Raw genomic sequence first — 6,001 nt, forward strand, 5'->3', positions numbered from 1 at the left:
CGGAAATGTTGTTCAAATGGCAAGAAATATGGGGGATGACCCATTTAAGAAACACCCTGTAAGGGTATGTAGAAATGGTTCTCATTAACCCATCTAGATATTATCCAATAACACTTCAATGTGGGGTTGTCTTGCATTTGTTTTTGGCAATAAGGATTTTGTAATCCAATCTAACATTGCAAATAGACGATTAAGTGGAGGACACAAATGTCGTAGTGCATAATGGAGATGTGTTTGCCTTAAATGATAAATGTATCATTTTAAGACAAATATTATAACCAGATTCAGGTGGCCACTGAGGTTATAGTCTTAGAAGTTGACAATAGGCAACGTTAACTTTCGAGTTACGAACACGTTATGACAATTGATCTCAACTGCAAAGCTATCTTTAGTGACTTGTCAAAGACAAAGATAATGTTATGGATCCAACAACTTAAGGGTTTATTAGAGATCAAGTTGTGGAATGAGACTAAAGTCCATGGAAAAGGGTGTGTGAAGGAAACCTACCTTAGTTGACTGGAGATGCCAAGATCTAAGTTCAATAGGACAACGAATTCATATGCCTAAGGGTGGTCACTATGGGGGCATAGCTGATATGCATAAGCTAATATATATGGTTATATATACTCCCTAAATTATAAAAGGGTGTTTAAATACGTCCTAGTTCATTCCTATGAAATTCAATGACAAATTGTGAGGCTAAACATATTATGTGGTAAATGATTTTGTGTAATCATGATAACCACGATGCTTTTAATGATTTAAGGAGAATCACCTATGTTAGAGAGAAGTGGGGTCGATTCGAATGGAATTGGGGGCACAATTTCTAAAGCTCTCGCAGAACCAGGAAAGTGTTCCACGACCATTATTGGACACGACTATGAGGGGATGACCCGGCTAAGGAGAGTATTCTGTGAAGTGTATTGTCGTCTACACAAATGGGGGTTTGTTCAAGGACATCGTGTCTACAAACCGCTAGGAGGCTAAGTATGCTTCACAACGGAAAGTTCAAAGGGACACCTACTTATCCGACAATACTCAATTGTCGAGGTTCCATTGGAAACTTTGTGTGTTTTGATCAATCTCCATTCATGTGGGGGATTGTTGGAAATTTAGATATTATGAATAGATATTAATTTAGTGATATTATAATTTATTGATATTATAATTATTTACTAGATTATTTATATGAAACATGAACTCTTAGGTAGAGTTTTTATGTTAATTTATTAGTTTTTATTAGAGTTTATGTCTCTAATAAATCTCTAATTAAGTACTAGACTCTTCATATGGGACATAAACTCTTAAGTAGAGTTTTTATGTCAATTTATTAGTTTTTTATTAGAGTTTATGTCTCTAATAAATCTCTAATTAAATAAGACTTTTCTCTACCCCATGTCTTTTGTATTAAAAGTAGACTATGTTCTATGTTGATGGGTTTTCATATATAAAACTACAAGAGTAAAAATACAAGAAGGTGACATAAAGTTAAGCATGAAAAGTCCTTGAAGAAGAAGTACTTGATGACCCATATGTTGGGAACATAGAGAGATAAGTTTCTCTACATGATTCAACTACAATTCTATTCTTAATTTCCAAAAGGTCTAACACTATGTTTTTATCCGCTGTAACCTCGGGCGCGTGGCCTTCTCCGGCAGTACAAACTGCTTCTGCTGTTGTACCCTGGGAGACAGACACATCGTCTTTAGTAGAGGCGTGAAATCTGCTTTAAGGAAAGCGTGTTGAACACGTGTCTCAGCCACAACCGTCAACATTTGTTTGTTCTTTTTGTAGGAAATTATTGTATAAGAAGACGTGGTACAAGACCTCGTTTAAGCCTACACAACGGACTGAAAACACAACGAACCATACAAATAGACGCGATTAAAGATCAAGTTATCTTTTGAAAATATTGGTTCATCTTCTCGTTCTCTCTCCCAGCTTCACCATCTGAATCACGGTTATCGTGTCCCCACTTCCCATTCTATGGATATATAATCTTTATTATTCGCACAACCAAATAATCCTCTGAACTTAGGAATCTTATCATCAGCTTTTCCTCTATAAGCACCTAAACATTAAAATGTCGCACTATTCATGTGTCCCAGTTTCATCACATCACCATCTTCTTTTTCAAGTTTTGGTGCCTGATGATCAAGCAGTAGTAAAAATCTTGGGTACATGATCCACTTCTTATCACCCGAATTGCTTTTTAGATTGTTGAAGATCATAGCTGAGAAATTAAACTTTAGGTTCAGCATCAATGCAGCAATGGCACTCATCTAATATGTCACATCCGCTCATAGGCGGAAGCGCAAGGTGTGATCTGATGTGGGGTAAAATACACATATTTGTCCCGTGTAAATTGTATAATTTTTGTATAAGTTTTATTTGTTTTCATTTAGCTTTAGTGTTATATTATATTATTTTGTGTCGGGCCAGGTCCTCGTGTAAATGGAGCGTAAACGAGTAATATGGAAATGACCAGCCAGTTGGGCAGAGTAGAATGCCAAAAACTAAATTAAAATTGCCGCTATTTTCCTTGATTGAGTCGAGCCCAGTTATCTCTATGTTATTAAAACAAATTGAAAATTGAAAATATAAAATTGAGCTTGATTGGGTCGTAGAGTATGACACATTTTGAGAAGTGAATTATAAAGTTGAAATTGCTGCCACTTCTAATATTTGTGAAGGAATATCGGACGCCAATTATAATCAGAGGAGAGGAGGTGTGCATAATTAATTCACATGTGCCGCAAAACAAAAAGCACAGAAGCCCAGGCGACTTATTTACAAATTGTGACTTTGGGTTTTTTATCAAATATATTCTATTGTTCAATAACCTAATGAGGGAACAATATATACATCAATCATCTTCGGACGTGCGAGAGGAGGCTGTAGAGTCGACATCAGAATATCAGACGTAAGGCAGGAGCAAGGGACGAATTGTGAAGTATCTTTTGCAAGGTTCAAGGCTACGGAATCATCGGGATTGAGCGGGAAGCTTGGAGAACAAGGAACTACCGGGTTTTATTATTCGGTTTCTTTTATTTTCTAGTTTCTTGTTTTATTCTAATGAATTATTGTTCTAAAGCTTGTTTGATTGTCTTTAAGATCAATGTTGTAGAAGGCGCTAGTCGGACGGTGAGGTACCGCCTAGGGATTAATCGGGATTAATCGGAATGGGATTTTTATATGTATTTTTTTCAAAATTATATATATATACCCAATAATATAAAAATAATAATTCAAAATTCACATAAATACTTCAAGTTTCAGATAGTATGGTTCGATTTTGACCGATTTTAACCAATTTTGACCGCCTAGGACCGATTTTGACCGATTAATATAGTCCGATTAATCCGATTTTTGACCGCCTAGGACCGCCTAGGTACCGCCTTTGACCGACTTTGACCATGGTCGATTAATTGACCGACTAGCTCAAAATTAGGCAGTAAGTGGCCGCCTAGCGCCTAGCCGCCGATTAATCGGCCGCCTAGGCTGATTTCTGCAACACTGTTTAAGATTATATTCTTGGCTAAACCTTTTAACTACCTAGACTTGGATGAATGATTGTTTCAGTTTTGATTATTATTATGGATTTATGAAAACTATGGATTGTTTATGAATTGTAAACGATTTGTTCTATCGGTTAGATGTATTTGCGTGCTTGATATTGTTTGAATATTGATTTTTGCTTCGTATGATTCTTAGTGACGGTCTTTATCACATAATAGAGTCATGCTAGGGTTCTAGATTTAGGTGAGTGTCTATATCACATAATAGATCTTTACTTCTTTAAGGTGAAATTACGCAACTAACCTTAGAAGTAATAATTGGTAAACTTATAAATCAAGTGTTCTACTAAACATCGATAGCTGTAAGGTGCGACATTATTGCTAGGTCTAAGTGATTAAACCGTAAGATGGGTCCTTCTTAGGAAGTAAACCTTTTGGCTGCTGTCTAGCAAATCTAACCGAGAACACTAATCTATCCTAGGTTTAGATCTCGTAAGGGAGTGAGCCTTGTAGGATACATTTATAAATCCATTAGATGTCTTGTAAAGGAGTCTAATAACCGGTAATTTAACAACCTTTAGGGGATCATAGCGCGATCTTGAGAAGGGTTAGGGGTCCTTAGATTTCCCGAGAGGTGAGAATATTAGGATCCCGGTTCCATAGTAGACAACTCCCAAATATAATCTTAACTAAAAGCAATCAGGATTCCTGTCTAGGTAGTGCTTTCATCATCTGAAAGAAGTTCACAGTAATTCGTTAATTAGTTTAGTTAATTAATTTAGTTTTAATTACATTTTCTTAGGATTTTTAGAAACCCCCCCCCCCCCCAAACATAAAAATAGTTAAGTTTGTGTCAGAGTCAGTCTAGATTAAGTAATTAGCGTAATTAATTAGTCTCGTGGGTTCGATATCCAGACTTACTTAGCTTTACTAGAGTCGATCGGTTCACTTGCCGGTTGGTAGTTTAGACGAGCTTAGAGAGTCTAGAGTATTACTTTGAGTCTAGATTTAGGTTAATTTTAGTTGTTTTTATTAAACTACTTTTAGCACATCATGATCGTGATTGATTCTCATTGCATACGATAAAGTAAACGAACTATATGATAAAAAAACAAGCATGCCAATGTCATAGATGGATTCAAATGTTACAACGCCAAAAATTTAGTATATTATTTACAACCTTCAAATGTAATAATCCATAAAAATTATTTGCAACAAAATATAGCTTTAAAGATCAAGGTTTTGGCCACTGTATGACCGCAAGGAGGCGGTATATAGCGGGTAACCCCTCCAAAAGTTGGCATCTTTCTTGGTTTCCATTTCTTGTTTCTACTTTCCTTTCTGCGCAAAGTCCCATTAATTGCCTGAAATATATGCAAATTTAAAAATGTCAACAAAGTTGGTGAATTCATGTAGTAGTTTTTGTATCAAATGAATCTTTAAAACATTGAATTATTTTGTATAAAATCTGGTATGTTAAAGCGTCAATGAAATCGTTGATCATTAATGTTTTGCAAGGACACTAATATGTGTGTCGACATAGGAAGCAATCCAATCCTTGACGAATTGTGTGTCGATTACCCTCGACTAGGACACAAAAGCACTCCCACAGTCTCATAAACCAAGAGTGGGGCTCGCCAAAACCTAATAGATCTACCCCTTTCGTTCCTAGGTCTGTAGGTGTGATTAATGGTGCTTAAGTTCCACGCTATGCGCACATGACCTATGTGGGTTTCATTCCCTAGCTTATCATGCCACTTGTAACATGTATTTCCCCCGAAAGTTTAAAAACTGAAAAGCATTTAATAGAGGGGACATGAACTCACAACTTGCGTTCCATATAAGTGTACTAGAAATCTCGCGAGGTTCCCTGTTTCGTATCACAACCTACAAGTGTCCTACAATTTTTTAGACACTTAGGTCTATGTATGATTATGTACAATTCATCCATCTTGAATGCGTATTAGGACTCGTATTTATTTGTATGGATATCTTGCTTATTGATTTATGTTATTTAGATCGATAAATTTATAAGTTGTTAATATACATTTCACAAATATATATTTGTATGTTCGCGTGTTGTGTGAACGGCCTAGCCCTCGTGTGACTTCGTGCCTCGCATGAGTGATATGTACGTGTCTCCGACATGTGTAGGGCTGAGCCCTCTTGTAGTCGGGTCTCACACGTTTATCTTGTTGACATTGTTAGTGAATATATTTTATATTCTTAAAATATATATTCTTGTTTCATGTGATCCGTGATCTCATTCTAAGTGTGTATGTATATATATTCCAAGTTCGATGAGAATTGAAAATAATATATATATATATATATATATATATATATATATATATATATATATATATATATATATATATATATATATATATATATATATAGGGTAAGGATAGTGTAAAAAGGGCCTAAAGTGTGAGAAGTGTATTATAACACTATATATAATACTATATAACACCATATAAACA

This window comes from Helianthus annuus, chromosome 11 (genome assembly GCF_002127325.2).
Source record: "Helianthus annuus cultivar XRQ/B chromosome 11, HanXRQr2.0-SUNRISE, whole genome shotgun sequence".
Taxonomy (NCBI): Eukaryota; Viridiplantae; Streptophyta; class Magnoliopsida; order Asterales; family Asteraceae; genus Helianthus; species Helianthus annuus.